At 35.9% G+C, this 18,577-nt stretch overlaps 1 pseudogene; it reads right to left on the bottom strand.

The window, feature by feature from the left end:
* Positions 1-1,262: 1,262 nt before the first annotated feature.
* LOC115302007 overlaps positions 1,263-18,577 on the bottom strand; it is a 53,112-nt pseudogene continuing 35,797 nt past the window's right edge.

Below are 18,577 nucleotides of genomic sequence, written 5' to 3'. Positions count from 1 at the left end.
AAAGACTTAATCATCCATTTCCTACATAAAAGGTAGCTACTTTTTTGCATGGACCTCAAGTATACTGTAGTATAGAGGTGAAATTTAAGGAAAGGTATTAAGCAGGCTGAGTTTTAGCTTATGGGCAAGTAATAAATTGTATCATGTATCTTGAATGTATCATAGATAAGCTGCTATATAATGATTGCCACTTCAGATAGCTGTGAAATTAGGTGATTAACTAGTTGTTACTTAACCTTCTAATTTCTGTATAAGTCTAATTACATGAAATAGAAGGGGGGTTTTGATTTTTTACTTTGCTTTTCTGTTTGGAGTGTCATTGTAACTACTGTATTGTAAATGATGGAAAATAATTGCATATGTTAAAAAAATAAATTGTGTTGCATTAAAAAAATTAAAAAAAATTAAAAAACAAACAAAACAAACAAACAAACAAACAAAAAAAAAAAACCTGTCAGTACCCAGTCTCATGCGGGGCTTAAACTCATGACCTGTGAGATCATGACCTGAACTGAAATCAAGAATCAGATGCATAACTGACTGAGCTACCCAAGTGCCCCCAATTTAATAAACATCTTAATAAAAATAACTTGTGAAGCAAAATGATTTTTTAATGGATAGACATTAAAATGGCTCTAGAAGTTAATGTAATGTCAGATGTCTTTTAGCAGTTAACCCCACACCAGGCCTTCAGCTCTAGGGAGAGAACGAGCTTTCTACAATTACCAATCTCTGGATCACACTTCCTTCTTTTATTTTGCCAACAACAGGCACAGTAATTAAGGGCTTCCAGGAATTAATGAAGTTTAAGTAAAGCCACATTCCCCCTTTTGCTTCTCAAACCCTTCCAATACTTTTACAACAAATCCCTTGTGATAATTTTTTCTCTGTTTGAATTTGTGCATTTGTTTCTGTTTTTCTATCTGGACAGTGACAGATGTATTGTGGTAGTTGGTGGGTGATATATACTGTCACATCATCTATCTCTACCATAAAAGGATTATATCCAAGGGATTAGGAATAGTGTTTATTAATGTAAAATTGAGTTTAATCTTGTTGGTTTACAAAGTAATTCTCTGAACATTACTTTTGTTTTTTATACTGTTTGAAGGATATGATAATAAGTAATATTTAAATATATACATTTACATGTATGACCCTCAGGAGATTGATATACTTATGACCACACAGCTAATTCATTTATGGAATAACTATGGAATCAAACACTTTCCACTACCAGTCATTGGATGCTGCCCCTGGTGTTACAGCACATCTGTAACTGGGAACAGGTGGCTGTCCCTCCGTGACCAGGTTGAATGCTTCACTTTTCCTGCCCCATCTCCAACCCCTGAGTGCTGGAAAAAGGTAGCATATTCATGCTTCAGCTGCCGTAAAACTTGTAAGGTCTTGCTTAGGTTTTCTATGTTGCAGGTAGATTCTACCCACCAAGGCTAATAAAGTAAAAAAAATTCTCTAAACCTAAGAAGGTGTTAATATGCTTGATTGAAAAAAAAAAAGGGAAGGAAGGAAGAGAGGGAAGGAAGAAAAGAGGGAAAAGGGAAGGGAAGGGAAGAAATGGACAAATGTCCTCTATAGTTCATATAGTGGTAAGGATGTCTTCCTTTTCATCTAAGTCCTTCATATCATTCTGAAAGGAACATCTTTAGAGGTAGAGGTAGAGGTAAAAAGCCCGGGTTTTTTATCTGAAGATGAAAGATGAGTAATGGGGCACCTGGATGGCTCAGTGATTCTTGATTTGGGCTCAGGTAGTGATCTCACAGCTTGTGGGGTTGAGCCCCACATCAGGATGCATGCTGTCAGGGCTGATTTTTGGGGACTGGGACTGGGACTCCTTTTCCCTTTCTATGCCCCCTTACACTCGAGCACACATGCATGCACACGTGCACAAATTCTCTCTCTCAAAATAAACTTAAAAAAAAGAGAAAATATGAATATGACATCATTACTAGAGTAGCAGCAAGCATTTGGGGGTTGGAATGGTATATTACTCCTCTTTTACATAACCAAACAATGTGATCCCATGACCAGCCCATAGGTAGGGATTTCCTATACAATTCATACCCAAGTTCTGTTATGATGCATTTAGATAAACTTTAAAAAGATTAAACTGTATTTATCTTCTTTCTTTTTTCTTAGCATCTAACTCTACTCAGTTTTCCTGTGTTTCTAAGTTCTAATAAAAAAGAGCTGATACAGGCTCCTCAGTGGCTCAATTAAGCGTCTAACTCTTGATTTCGACTCAGGTCATCATCTCACAGTCCATGAGTTCTAGCCCCACGTTAGGCTCTATGCTGACAGCTCAGAGCCTGGAGCCTGCTTGGGGTTCTCTCTCTCTCCATCTCTCTCTCTCTCTCTCTCTCTCTCTCTCTCTCTCAAAATAAATAAATAAACTTAAAAATAAAAAGAAATAAACTTAAAAAGAGCTGATAGATACAGTGATTCAAAATAGAAAACCTTTTATTTTCCTGTCACATAATAACCAGCAACTAATGTCTCCAGTGTAATCCTTGGGTAATACATTATTCTTGCATGGAAAATTGTTCCTTTATGTCACCGTTTTCAGTGCAGTTGAGTATTATCGCACATAAATAAGACTTAACACCTTTCTCTTCATTCATCCTCTTTTTTTCTTCTTTTCTCCCAATATATGAAATGGATAGGGAGTATTTTGCACAAAATGTTAGTCTAGAAGGATGTCTGATTTAGTTACAAACACAGTAGGGGCTAAAATACAAACAAAGGCTCTCTAACAGTCATTCCTGCTGAAGTCTGCATGTTATTTTAATGATGTTATTTGTACTTGATCACACCTGAATTCCTTGTTCAGAAACTGCAATCTCAATATGTTTAGAACCTACAAAAGCTATTTTCTTTTCTCTAAACTACATTTCATTTTGTACTAACCATTTAAACATACTACTACTACACTTAATTAGATTTGGTTGTGAATATCTTGTGCAATAAAAAATTCCAATTCATATTATAAAAATAATTTTCCACTAAAAAGCATTTTAATAGTATTGGCTTTGGAAATAATTCATAAGCATATATTTTGTTGTATGGTGTTTTAAAACCAGTTTTATTTAAAAATACCATATGTAGTGGTTGTCGTAATCATAATATACATGTATAATAATATGAATCTCTTAGCTTTAACATATATATAATCTAAAACTGACTTATTTAAGGTCATATTCCATCCTGTCTAGTTGATTCTAGTCCTGTTTGTAGTTATCTTACGATACATACTTACCAAAAAGAGAAAAATATAAATACAGCAAGAGAGAAAAGAAGAAAACATGGAGTAGAGGATATAAATGATATAGTCCTACTGTTACATAGACAGCTATTTAACCTCAGAACCTTCACGCCCCCTGGCTAGATTTTTCTGAGACAACATCTTGAAAACTAATTCCATTTCCTTAGAACTCTCTAAAGCTTCAATTAAATTGTGTACATACTCAGAAGCTGAACCAAAGGTCACCTACCCAAGCAAACAGGGAAAACACATAATTGTAAAACATTCAATAAATGTGTTTTAAACAACTGTGGAATGTGCCAGGTTAACTTCCAAATTATATAGTAGAGTGAGGGGCGAGCCTAGAAAACCACCACATATTTTGTTTCCCTCCTTCAACCTCCCCCCTTCCAATCAAGCCTATGTTTCTTAATCATTAAAAAAATTCCCATCACTATTTAATGTGCTTCCTTAAAGTCCAATGAATCATGTGCATTAGCTTCATCTAGATAAGCTCATTAATGAATATATTATCAGAGTAATTGGGTTTGGACTCCTGAAACAAACAAAATAAGTGAAACATTGCATCTTTAAGTACCTCATGTTCTATATTGTGTTTGAATCACTGAAACATGTGCCTTTTCATAATCAAACAAAAACTCATTTCAACAAAGTCGGGAAGGAGAAATAATAAATAGATAGGGAGAAACAATAACTATCTCTTTTCACAGCAATTGTGTCTACAGTATTTGGAAGATCAGAGAGCTGTCACTGCCTCTAACTTTATTTGCAATATTTCCGTAGTCAAGCCTACTACTTATCTACTTTGTTAGTGAAGTATTTGTTTTTGCAAACTCATGGAAATAAAGTCAAAATATAACTATAAGGCATCACATTGGAGGCCTACTGTCTTATCAACTCACAACATGTGGCAATAGAATAGAGCTTATATTTTAGAAAGTTAATTTTTCAAGTTGCATAAGTATGGACAGTTTTACAAGCAAATATTATACACTTCTCATTGTCTAATAATTAGGGGGGAAATGAGAGAAAATGTTTTAGGAGGGATATATGAACAAAATTTTAAAAGTAATTATCAAAGGCTGAATATGAAAATGAGAGACCACATTGTCATAAATAGATATGCTCAGTTTCCCTGAATATCTCTGAAGGCCTGTGGCCTTCTGTATGTTAAAGAATAAAGGATCATATTAGATAATGAACCGGCATGAACCATTTGTTTCCTTTTATGAAGTCAATCTGGAGAAGCTACAGAACCCAGAGAAGAACTTGGACTTAAACTAAGAATTAAAATGAACAACAACAAAAACCTAGCAACAATAGAAATGACAGCCCCCTAGGGAGACAGACCATTTTCCTCCTGTGGTAGGTGCTATAGATACAGGAGGAAAAAGGGTAAGAGGGCCAACCCAGAGGCAAATGTAACCATCCATGGCAGGAAGTGGTTGAAAGCAGAGTTTTACATTCCGTTTTTACCTTTCCCCAGCACAGACTTTAGAAATTCATACTGGGCCCTTTCAATCAGACCAATCGACAGCAGCAGTCTGGACATTAGCACAAAAGTCCATGGGAGAATTATCAGGTGAGCACAAGTCCTGCTCCCTACTGAGATGAGAAGTTGAAGGAAATAGGAGAGGATTGACCAGAAAACCATGAAAATTCATTCCTCTACTATTTCATTTTCCAATATCCAGTGTGATTAGATTACAGCTCGGAGACACTACTCCTGCAAAGCTGCTTATTTATAAGATTTATAATGATACCTCACTCAAGACAATTTTTGGCAGATTGTGGCTTTGGAGTAAGCCACCCTGGCACTCAATGTTCACTTTTCCCTAAACTTCATGTGGCCAACACAGATAGATCTTGACTTTAGTCCTTCCTAATACACAATGCAGATAGTGTGGCTGCTACTTCTCTCTAGAATGGCATGAAGCCACAGGGCAAAGTAACTGGACATTTGAGACATATGACTACTTTAGTATGAAATAACTTACTGGAAAACGTATCATTCAAAACAGAGTTACTGAAATGGGCACACGAGTTGTTTAAAATAATAAATTTGTACATAAGTAAAGATGAGAGCAAATGTAAATCAGAAATAAATTACAATCATGATTCAAAAAGAAGAAAAATGTAGTGAAACAAATGAAATAATATAGTGCATAAGTAGTAAGATGCAACCCACTGAAAAAAACAAATTAGAGAATTAGAAGATCAGATGCACGAACTCTCCTAAAGGTAGCAGGAAGGGATAAAGAGACATTGAGGGTATACGCAGAGAGACAGATATGCCAATATCAGATAGCAGGAGCCTCATACAATTAAATGCATAAAAAAACAAATGAAAGATGAAAAATCACAAATTTAAGTGATCTATACATTGACAAAGGGGATAGATAATGTGAAAGGTGAAAACACTGAAGACAGAAGAAAATTCTGTAAGCCCACAGAAAGTGATCACTTATAAAAGTGCAAGGATCAAAGTATGTCACATGTCAATGGATACAAGGAAACAGTATAATATTCCTAAAATAGCAAAGGAAAATAACATTGAGCCAATAATTTGATATCTACCTTAATTATAATTTAACCGGGTGGCATAACAACAGCAAGAAAAATCCCTGACATAGAAGGCCTTAGAAAAGGTGCCATACAGACACCTGAACTGGAAATACTTGGGAAATAAAACTCAAAAAATAAGAAAACTTAGAAGACTGGAACCTCGGGTAACCTGCTTATAAAATACTATTCTTTTCACTGTACCATACTGACTCTATATTAATAATATACTATCTATTTTAAATGTCTTTTTTATTTAAAGCATGGTACAGAAGTAGAACCTATAACAGTGGTTTTAAGTTCTTAGTAAGAATTACATAATTATTTAAAATTTGATTCACTTAAATGACATAACTTCTTTATATATTAATTAGAACACATTTCACTAATTATATATTAATTAGAACACCTACCATATGATCATAGTATAAGTAAGTGTGTGTCTGAGAATGAATGTGAGGTTCCCAAAATAATTGGGAGCAGCTAATTTTCCAGTTGAATTGACTATAGCATTTGTGTAGCCCTTATCATGTGCAAGATATTGTGGTGGTATGTAATGTGACTGAGGGGACATGATGATTTTGATGGCATAGTGATAAAAAATGATAGTCCTTTTAACGGTTATCTGTCAGCCCATCATCAGAATATATCCTAAATACAACCATGACTTTCAACTCCACTGGCACCATCTTGTTCCCTTATCACTGCTTCTGTAGTAGTATTCTAACGCTTTTCTCTACATCTATGCATCTCTTCCATCTGTGTATTTTTCCAGTAATCAGCTTGATTGATCATTTGACCACTTTGATCAGATGGCAGCACTCTTCTACTCAATCTTCTCCAATGGCTTCCCATACATTAAAATAAGCACTTTCTACCACAGCACTATTCTAAGTGACAAAATGGACTAACTCATTTGGTCCTGAAACATTCCTAGGATCCCAATAAATTAATGAATGCATAGAAATGTTAAGCTTCATACCCAAAGTCTTGTAACCAATAAGATGCAGTCAACTTTGACATTCACAGTCTTTCCTTCTACTTCTGTTATATCCAAACTGCTTGACTAATGAATGCATTCTCCTCCACTATCCCATTACTGCTGCTTTCTTAACATTAGACTCCCACTCTTTGCTGGACATATGGATGCTTTATATAAAGAACACATTCCAGTTTATCGTGGGGCTAGTTATGGCTATGTGCCTAAGTTTTGGCGAAAAGGATGTAAAAATAATTGTTCTGAAAAAGCTAAATGAGAAACTTCCTCATGAGATGTCAAAAGCATGCCTTTGGCTCTTCTTTTTCATTTCCTTATTCTTTCTGATTGTTGGGATGCAGACATAGTGGTAGGTGCTTGAGCAGTCACATTGGAGCTGGTGGAGACCAGTAAAAAGACCTATACTTTAAGGATTATGGAGAAAATCAGAAAGGTCCTGGGTCCCTGATTATTACTATCCTAGGATATTCTATCTCCAGACTTCTCTTATTTTAGGCAAAAATGAACTCTATCTTGCCTATGCACTGTTGTTTATGTGTTTTACTGGTCACATGTGGCCAAACCAATCATAACTAAATAAATTCAAGTGGAAATGTTCAGTATTTAAGTTAGATTTGAAGCCATTTACATATGAATTAGCTGTGTAGCACTGAGATATAAATAGCCCATAGATATTATTCATGATGAAATGGATGAATATTTAGAATCCATACAGACATCATTATGATACTTCTTAAACCGATGAAATAAATACATGGATGAGATTATCATGTACAAGATATTATAAGAGATTGGGATGTTTGCAGTATGTTTTCAATTTCTCAGATTGGCATCAAAGTTAATAATAATAAAATATATATTAAGGACTTGGTATATGCTAGGTATTTTTATACATATCATAGGGATTGATTTTTTTCAGATTCACAACAACCCAATGAGGTAGGTATTGCTTTTATCTCCATTTGTGGGAGGAAATTGAGGCTCAGAGAGGTGAACAACCAAAAACTAAAGCATTTATAAGCATTGGAAGAGCAGCTGAGGCCCAGCCATCCTACGGTGTGCACATACTTCTTTCTGTGTAGAGGTTTGATGCCTCTGTCAGAGAGTGCATAATTCTGGTTTATTGTGATTACTTGTTTGGTGTTGGTTTTCCTTAGTGTGTCATCTTCTCCAGGCTAAGAAATTAGCCTTATGCAGCAGTAACTTCAGAGCCAGTAAAGTGCCTAGCACTCAGGAGTCACTGACGAAAGGACTTTGAGTGAGCAATGGAGTCAGTTGAGGCAAGTATCCCAATTCCCACTTTCTTAATACAACCAAAGTAATAGGTTGTAAGGCCATTTCTTTTTTCAATATTAAACACTTGAATTTTCCACATTTACTTTGAGTTTGTTTGCTTGTTTGTTTATTTTAGGCTGCAGTAAATCTATTATTCCTTACCATTAGTGTATGAACTAACAAGTGACTCATGTACTACACTGCTTGACACAATCAAAAAATTATCTTGAGGTTTTTATTTAAGAACATTAATCTATGTACATTAAGCATTAAAGTCTGATTTCATTTAAACATAACCACCCCCACCACCAAAAAAAGAAGAGGAAAAAAAAAAGTAAAGAAAATAATAAGGGAAAAACCCAAGACACACTTCCTATGGGGGAAAAAAAAAACAGCATGTAATTTCTGTCCTTGATGGAATGTATTAAATAAGCAAACACCCCAACAAGGAAAACAAGCACTACAACATAAAAATATTAAGAAAAGAAAACCCTCTCACATGCATAAATGAAAGAAGTTGCTTTTACAACACCAAAGACTTAATCATCCATTTCCTACATAAAAGGTAGCTACTTTTTTGCATGCACCTCAAGCATATTGTAGTATAGAGGTGGAATTTAAGGAAAGGTATTAAGCAGGCTGTGTTGTAGCTTATGAACAAGTAATATATTTTATCATTTATCTTGAATGTATCATAGATAAGCTGCTATATAACGATTGCCACTTCAGATAGCTGTGAAATTAGGTGATTAACTAGGTGTTACTTAACCTTCTAATTTCTGTATAAGTCTAATTACATGAAACAGAAGTTGATTTTTTATTTTTTACTTTGCTCTTCTGTTTGGAGTGTCATTGTAACTACTGTATTGTAAATGATGGAAAAGAATTGCATATGTTAAAAAATATGAAACTATAAAGTAAAAGAAATAAAATAAAATAAAATTTCAAAAAAAAAGTCTGATTTCAATTAAAGCAACTTGATAATGAGATAGGGTAAAGGAAAAGTATGCACCATCTAAAACCCTGTCAGTAGCATGTCTATGATGCTTCTTACTTTTAAATGATAGAGCAGCATTTAAATGATCACATTCAGTTCTGGTTTTGCGGACTTGTATGACATCATCTTTCTTCCTTTTCTGAAGCCATATTTTTTTTGTTCTGCTTCATATGGAGGCCACTTCAATAATCCAGCCAAGATCCAAAAGTTGCTGGGATTTTTGCTCATTTTTGCCCATTTGCTCAGCTTTATATCCATCGTCCATGCATATAACCATAGTCACACAGCTAGATTTTTGGAAATGCCAGTAAATTGCATGGTTGCTTCATAGAAAATAAGAGGCCACAAACCACACATTACTTCTCTCTCTGACTTTGTTCACAGAGTTGCATACGTGGAGACAAAAACAGCTGGTCTGTGTTGTCAAAAGTCAAATGCTTTCAAGCAGTTGCCCTGGCTCAATTCCTACTTCCTAGCAGATGTATGAATATTATCCAAGCCCTCCATTACAAATCAGAACCTGCACACTGCCAAACAGAGCCAACAAATTCAAGACCCAAATTCTAGAAACTAAAGAATGAAAGACTCACAAAATTAAATAAATCCAAATTAGGGTTCCCAGTGAGATGCTCTAACCTTTACCAAGGTTCAGCCAACCCATTCTAGGTGTAAATACTATTAACCAGTGCAGGGGTGAGGGCACACCCTGGTGGAAGTGGAATAAAAAGGCCTCCCATAACCCATTCAGAAAGTCCTAATAAAGTCCTCATGACCTCCCATTTGCCAAAACATAAGCATGATGAATGAATGCAAAGCATTATACACACTTAGACTAGAAACATTTTCAAATCTGAGCACTAAAAAAAGGAAGAAATGGGGGTGCCTGGGTGGCTCATTGAGTTAAGGGTTTGACTCGTGGTTTCTGCTCAGGTCATGTTCTCATGGTAGTGGGAACAAGCCTCTCATCAGGCTCCTTGCTGAGTCTGGAGCCTGTGTAGGACTCCCTCTCTCTCTTTCTCTCTCTCTCTCTATGCCTCTCCTCCCCCTCAAATAAATGAACATTATAAAAACAAAATGAGGGGTGCCTGGGTGGCTCAATCTGTTGGGTAGCCGACTTTGCTCAGGTCATGATCTAATGGTCTGTGAGTTGGAGCCCCACGTCGGGCTGCATGCTGACAGCTGAGAGCCTGGGGCCTGCTTCCGATGTTGTGTCTCCCGCTCTCTGCCTCTGCCGCACTCACACTCTCAAATATAAATAAACATTAAAAACTTTTTTTAATGAGAAGAAATGATTCACATGGAAGATTTCCACTTTCCTCCTGAAATGAGTTGTTGAAAGTTGTGAATATTCTTAGATCCCTCGATAAAAGACATTTTGTTTCATTCAGGCCTAGACTTTTTTTTTTTTTTTTTTTTTTTTTTACTTTTCTTGATTTGGATATTGAATATATACCACCAAACCCCAAACCTCTACTGGTATCATCACACACATACTTGAGATTCCCCAATAGGACCCCTTTCTAAAGTTTTCTTGTCCAATCCATACTAGTCGGTAGTAGCAGCAATGCTGTTAATGCAGGCCCCGTCACAACTACTGCCTAGTTGCAGTACTCATTATGGTTACATAGTCTTCACCAGCCTCTACCCAACAAAGTCATGAAGTATAGACAAAGAGAGTCTGGGTCACATCTGGAGAAAACAAGAATAGAGGAAAGGGCCACTTAATTAGGGACCCACATGCACTAGCACCATCCTAAGCATTTCACACTGTATTAAGTAATTTAATCTTCTGATCAATGTCTTTATATAGTTGTTGTTATTATTATTGACTTTCTTTTTCACAGATGAGGAAACTGGGTCCCAGATATTTTAAGCTAACGCCTAAGATCACAGCAAGTTGTGAGTGGCATGCCAGGATTCAAATAAAGGCAGTCTCATTCCAGAGCCAAGTCTTTTCACGGCCGTCTATGCTACCTCTCATTAATAATGACAGCTTACATTAGTTAAGCACTTTCTGTTCTCGCCTAAGTGCTTTGTGGAAGTGGGATCATAAGCAGCCATCTCTCTTCAAGGTGCTCAGCAGCACCTTCCTGGATAGTCAAGTCATGTTAAAGTGGTGGAAACTGGCATAGACACCAATATATTTTCCAATGATGGACTTTAGTGATCATAACCCCCCAAAAAAAGGAGAGCTGTATGAAAAAGGTATCTTTGGTTTGTATCACCCAAACTTTCAGTTAACCATGTCCTTTACAAAGCTAAGAAAAATAGTACAATGCTGATATTTCAATTTACTATGATTTACCATGTTGTTAATGATTGCTTTACACTACTTGGCAACCCCTCCTGGTATGCCCAGTTTAATATTTAAATATGAAGAGAAAACTACTTTGGGCCATCTGAAGGAAAATTTAATCTGAATGTAATGTGGCTCCTGTTCATTACTTTTTAAACTGAGATTATTCAAAAATGATTTAAATCACTGAGTTCAGAACTTTGATTAAATTATACTTGGAATGAGGATATGGATAAGAAATCTCAACACATAGGGAAAAAGAGGTAGGTATATAACTAGAGAAGTAGCAGGATTAAAAACTGCTCTTAAGGGAAGAAAACAGTTCTCATTGCTTTAACTATATTAAACACTTAGTCAGAAACTTGCTGAGTCCACAACATTAGGAAAGTTGAGATTCTCAGTGTCAGAGCATGCATGAGAGCAAGACAGGAGATGAAATTGTTCTGCATGAGAAAGTGATAGCAATGTGAGAATTTGATTTGGGAGCCTAGTGCAAGTAGCAAAAGATATCAGGTTAGAGAAAGAGGCCCAAGGAGATGGTGAGAATCTAAGGTCTAATGAAGCAAGAAATTCCCTATGGCATGGAAGAGATGATAAGTTTTCAGGTTAGTAGTTTCTATTTGAATTTGAAATTTTCTCTTCCTTGGGCTCTAATTACCCTTTGCTACTCCTTTGGTAAGTGTTGGTAATATGCAATAACCTTGTGTGAGTAATGATTTAGGAAAATGATGGAAAAAATCAAGCTGACTGGGTCTGGCATGACAGCAGTTGCAAAAGTTTACAGTGATGATAAGAAAATGGTGAAGCCAGGGGGCGCCTTGGTGGGTCAGGTCATGATCTCATGGTTTATGAGTTTGACCCCTGCATGGGGCTTGATGCTGTCAGTGCAGAGCAGGCTTTGAATCCTCTGACTCTCTCTCTCTCTCTCTCTGCCTCTCCCCCCCTCCTTTCTCTCTCTCACAAAAATAAATAAACTTAAAAAATAAAAAGAAAAGAAAATGGTGAAGCCAGATGAAGCATCCTGTAAGTGGAACATTGTAAATCCCTTGCAAGTGACTGGGGACAAAAAGGTGGCCCCAGAGGGTTAGCTCTAGGTCAAATGATATGTCTGAGAGTCAAGGAAGGAAGGAAGGAAAGACAAAATGAAAGAAGGAAAGAAGTACAGGAGGGAGGGGGGAAGGGAGGAAGGAAGGAAGGAGGGCAGGAGAAAAGGATGGGAGAATGGGCGGGAGGCAGGAAGGAAGGAAGGAAGGAAGTGGGAAAAAGGGAGAGAGAGTGAGTGTGTTATTTTGCCTTGGAAATTTTAATTATTTTAACAAAGGATTATACACACTCCCCTAACTCATGTCCATCCCCATATATAAATATAGAAAGCACCTAAAAACACTTGTAACTCACAGAGCAAATGATTCCTACTGCATTAAAACAGAGACCTAGATCCCAAGCTAGAAACACGATAATCACATTATCAAATTTTCTCTAATAAAAACAGTGACCTCCATCTACTAGTTTTATTCAAAACAGAGTGGAAATAATTATTACATTAGGCCTATAATTATTTAGTTTTGTCTGCCAATAACAAATAATAGTATCATGTACACGAAGAAAAGAAAACAAATTTTAAACAGAGATGGCACTTTTAAACTCTGGCTGTACCCCAGTTTTCATTTAGTGACCAGGATCCCCGCAATTACATGCTTCAATGGAGTAACAAGAATATATGTTTGAACTGATGGTGGGGACCTTTTAGACATGTTAGATAAAAGACTTATACAACGCAAACTACTTCTCTCTAAGAGATAAGAAGTACATAGTGTTATGTTTATAAGGTCATGAAACTAAGGGATATAGACAGAGATCCAGCTTTAAATCATTGATATTAAAAAAGAGAAAGAAAAAAGGAAAAGGAAAGGAATGGAAAGAAAAAGAGAGGAAAGGAAAAGAGAGGAAGAGGGAAAGAGCTTATTATCTGTAAATGTTCATTTTTCAGGGCTCATAGCGAGGTTAAAGCACAGGCCAAAATAATGCATAAAACTACTATGCCATAACAAACAGACATTTTGAACTCTAGATACATATTAGATTTGCAAATCTTAGACTTCACCCACGCCCCAGATGGATGGTGTTTAAGTCTGTTCAGGCTGTTATAACAAAAATACTACAGACTGGTGGTTTAAACAGCAGACATTTATTTCTCACAGTTCTGGAGGCTGGAAAATCTAGGATCAAGGTCCAGAAGGTTCCATGTTTGGTCAGAGCCCACTTTCTGGCTCACAGACAGCGCTCCGCTGCTGTGTCTCACGACAGAAGGGGCAAGAGAGCTCTCTGGGGTCTCTTTTATAAGGTACTAAATCCATTCATGAGGGCTCCACTATCATGACCTAATCACCTCCAAAAGGCCATGGCTCCTAGTACAATCTCAGTGAAGGTCAAGATTTTAACTTATGAATTTTGGAAGGACACAAACATTCAGTTTATAACAGATGATGAAGCATAAATAGACATGAAGTTATCAGTCAATTTCTAGTGAAGGAACAAGCAGCTGAGTTAAAGGCTGACCTACCAGGGATAGTGTGACTGCCCATGGTATGGAGGTAAAACTGATTATTGTCTGTAACTTAGCAAGGAACCAGGTCTTTCCTAACACAGTGAAAACACAAGCCTTTCACTGGATATTATTTTTCTTAGAATTTTGTATTATTTGAAAATGAGGGATTATCTTCAGTCCTGTGTCCTGGCCCTTCTTTTACTGTAGTGATTGAATGTTACTTGCACACTCAATTTCTCAACCTTTAAGAGAGTGTTGAGTACTCATTTCATCAGGAAGACACATAGACCCTTTCTTTACTAGGCATCAAATATCATATATTAGCAGTTTTTCATTCATCAATCCTGTATATAATATCCATGTCACACACCTCTCTATTGCACAAGGTAATTTGGAAATAAAGCATTAGTTCATAATAATTTAAATTTTGTTTTACAAATTGTAATGCTGCAGACCTTGTCTCTCCCTCTGTTATAATCAGAACCAGTAATGATGAGCCACTTGGAAGAAAGATCTGGTAGTTTTTTGTATTGAGTTGAACATATATGTATCCTATGACACAGCAATTCTACATGTAGATTTTAACCCACAGAGATAAAATATATGTGCAGTTCCTCAAAGACTTGTTGACAATAATTATAGTAACTTTATTCCCAATTCTAAAAAGTGCAAACAACCCAATACTATGTGCTAAATTCATACAATAGAGTGCTACTCAACAATAAAAATAATCAATTCACAGAGAGACACATTAATAATTATGCAGAAACAAGCCATACCCAAATGAGTACATACTGTATGACTCCATTTATATCAAGCCCTTGAACAGGAAGAGTTAATATCTGGTGAATAAAATGAGAGTGTGTGTCTCAGGGGATGGGTTGTATTTGGAAAGGTAAGAGAATTTTCTGAATAATGGATTTTGTTGATTGTCTACCTGTCTTTTTCCTAATAACATATTTTTAGCTTTTATTTTTATTTGCTTACTTACTTCCTTACTTATTGTTATCTTTCTCATTCCTAATTTCAGAGAGCTATCTCAGTGACTATAATTTTGAAATGGCAACTCCAGCAGACTAATGACTAAAAGAGGAAATTATAATCCATGCTTGGGCTAGAGCCTTCTCTCTTGAACTTTCACTGGACACAAATAAATAAACATTGCCATAGCTACTTCTAGGAGCTGTTTTAAGACTTTGATGAGAAATGGTATCAAAATGAAGTAGGATGATAGAATAGAGATATAGAAAGAACTTGGATTTTTGGTCACAGCCCTAAACATTAACTCAGCCAAATCTGGAGATTGCCCTAGTCTGAATTTCTTCATAATGGAACCTTTACATATTCTAAACATTAGAGCAATTTGAGTAAGATATTCTGATGCACACAGTCAGAGCATGCTAAATGGAATGGCTTCATTTTCCATTTGAGATTCTTAATAAATTATTTCACTAAAAATATTTTGGCACCTGGGTTTGCTATGTTATCTTGCCTCATGCAAGATTTCCTCAACTTCAAGGAGATTTACACACTCCAGAATTTTCAATTATGGCTTGACCCAACCAATATATAGATAAGAACTGTGGGGGGGGGGATTTATCTCTATAAACCCAAAATTGCTTCTACATGTAGTTTTCTTTGCCTATGTAAGTTATATCTCCATACAACCAGTTACTCCTGCCAAAATCATTGGAAACATCATTGACTTTCTTTTATATCCCACAAGCAATCCATCAGGATATGCTTCCAGTTCTGCCTCCAAAACATTTCCATACTATTGTTGTGTGGGTGAATGTTCTTAGGCCTATGGGCTATACACTGAAGTATTTAGGAATGACATTTGTGATTTTTCTATAAAATACTTTTAAATGAGTCGGGCTAAAAAAGAAAACAGTTGAATGTGTATGTATGTATACATGCAAATGTAGGACATTTGGAGGGAAAAGGTGAGATTGAAGAAATGGATAAGAATAGCTTGAAATATATTCATAGGTTATATAAAGAAAGATATTAAACTATAAAATCACTATTGCTCAGATAATATACTTGTGTGTATATGAAAAAGAAAACCACAAATCTTTTCTCTGGAAGATTATAAGATGTACTACCTTACAAATGGCACAGATAGAACAAATGATCAATATAGTATTTATGGTTGATGATGATGTTTTTTTGAAGAAATATCTATATCTGTACTTTCTTCAAAAAACATATTGAGGACAAAGCTTTACACTTTTTCCTCTCTTCCAAGAAGCCTAAATTCTAGCCTTCATTTCTGGGGACTAGATCTGTTGTGATTAGGCTTAAATGTTTTAGATTTACAAGTTAATATATTTTCAGCTACAGTGGTGGGTCATATTCCCTTGGCCATAGGGAGTGAGAATGTACACCAAATGCTATTTCCACATACACTGGTGTCAATGTGCCCTTCTTAGTCAAATGTGACATACATTCTGGCTCTTGAACTTGCTTGCCCAGGTCCATCTGCCATGATGGCAGTGTGCCCATTTACAAGATGCTCTGCCAGGTTTATCTGGACAAAGGTACAGCCAAGGAAAGGTTAGAAAGGGAATTTGTTTCACATGCAAATGGACATACAAAGGGAAGAAAATGTGCCTGATCTTTGAAGACTCTGCATCTGAACTGTGAACACTAAAAACATTTTATACCACTTGATCCGTGTAAGCTCCAACCTTCAAAAGGAAGATCCAGTTTGTTCTTCAATGTGTTAATCCGAGGTCTCTTTATTTAAACTGTAGGAACTAACTGCTGACTCTTCAGCACATCACTTTGGACTTTAAGAACAGTAGTCCTTCTAAGAGGAACATTTCTATAATAAAATAAAGTCATTATGTAAAATTAGGAGTGTTGTAGAAGAGTAACAGAAAACTCAATAATCACATTCTTCATGGCAGTGGCAGGACATAGTGTTTAAAATGGACATTCTACATTCTTTATATTGCTCATTTTGCTATTTATAAGCGTATTGGTTCCTGGGAACCTTATTTTTCTAGCATACGAGATCATAGGGATTCCATCACCATAAATAGGTCACACAATTTCTAAAAAGAATAACATTCATCTGAGTAATTTTTTACTGAATCTAGTTGTCTGAGAGAAAATCACCATCCTCTTTTCTTTAAGGTAAAAAAAAAAAAAAGACGTTCTTTATGGTATTTGGATATAATAATTATGTAGGTGCCCAGTTACCAGGAATAAGTCACTCTTGCTAGCTTTTCTATGTTTGTTAATTATATCTCTTTCAATAGGTTTTAAATTCCATATCTAGGGTTAATATCTATTTTAATTCACCAGTTTATGTGCAACATCTAACTGAGTGTCTTAGGTGCAATAATTATTTCAAATTAATACACATATGAATAAATATGATCTTATATTAAGGCCTCTTAATTAATGAGACTCATGTCTTTCATTGTTCAAAATTGCTATGTTACTTCAGGAGTCATAGTTGCCAACAACAAAGTTTACTCTTGCTCATTAAAACAAAAGAGCTCTTATTGTAGACTATTTCTAACTCAAATAATTTTGAAGAAGTCCAGGGACCTGAACTTGATGCTAAGCAGCCAAAATGACCCAACTAGAAGATATGCCTAACACAATCACCAGAGATGTCACTGATGCTACCATCTGCTCCTTGATAGTCATGAAAACCAAATGTTCCTACATTCATATAGCAGAATCTTTGTAACAGATGTAGGAATAAAAGGCCTCCAAGACAATTCTCATAAAAAGAAACAACTAGCCTTTGCCTTCCTTCTCTCATATATGTGTATCTGTTTGGTGGAAGATAGTCTCATTGGAATCCTGATGCATTGAAATATAATAAATATGGTCCTTAGTTTTCTTAAACTCTAGTTTAAACGAAGGTATGCTATTAGAGAGACAACATAAGTTGAATAAGGCAATCTACAATATTTTCCACTCTCTCTGTGTTTTGGTCAAGAAGAGAAGAGGCTTTAATGCAGTTAAAGAATGGAAAGAAAGCCAATGCAGCTGAGGCACCATAGGGTTAATTTGTACTCTATGTATATCTTCTCATTAAATTCTCACCACAATCCCATAAATCAGGCAATCAACTATCTAAACTCACTTATTTGACTCTAGAGCTGAGTACCTAAAAATTTACATTTGTTTCTTTTATTTTACTACTGACTTGAGCAACCTGAACACTTAGCAATTATTTCCATGTTATATAAAAATATAGAGACAAATAGATGTCTCAGGACATTAATAACTTTCAAAAATTCCCATAGTATAACTCTTTTCCCATCCCTTAGATGCTGTAAATTTTTAAATCCCCATTATTGCCCATTTGTAACCCCTGAGTAGTCCCACATGATTCCAGAAAATGAGCTGTCAATGTTAGTTCATCTTGTGGGAAACGGTCCAAAAGTATCCTGTTGGTCTACTTAAACTCAGTCATGCATAATTTACTGGATAATCACTGGTGTCCTAATCAATATCTCTATCTACCTACTCACTAATCCAGTTCAAGAACCATGTGATTTGACATGCAACAGACTCAGTACTAGCTCTCAGCAAAATTTGAAATCTGTCTGTGGGAACCTTCACTTTTCTCTTTACCAACCATCTTCCTGCAA

This window comes from Suricata suricatta, chromosome 1 (genome assembly GCF_006229205.1).
Source record: "Suricata suricatta isolate VVHF042 chromosome 1, meerkat_22Aug2017_6uvM2_HiC, whole genome shotgun sequence".
In the NCBI taxonomy this organism is placed as follows: domain Eukaryota; kingdom Metazoa; phylum Chordata; class Mammalia; order Carnivora; family Herpestidae; genus Suricata; species Suricata suricatta.
Note: the sequence above shows the minus strand (reverse complement) of the source record. Positions and strands in the feature narration are given on the sequence as shown.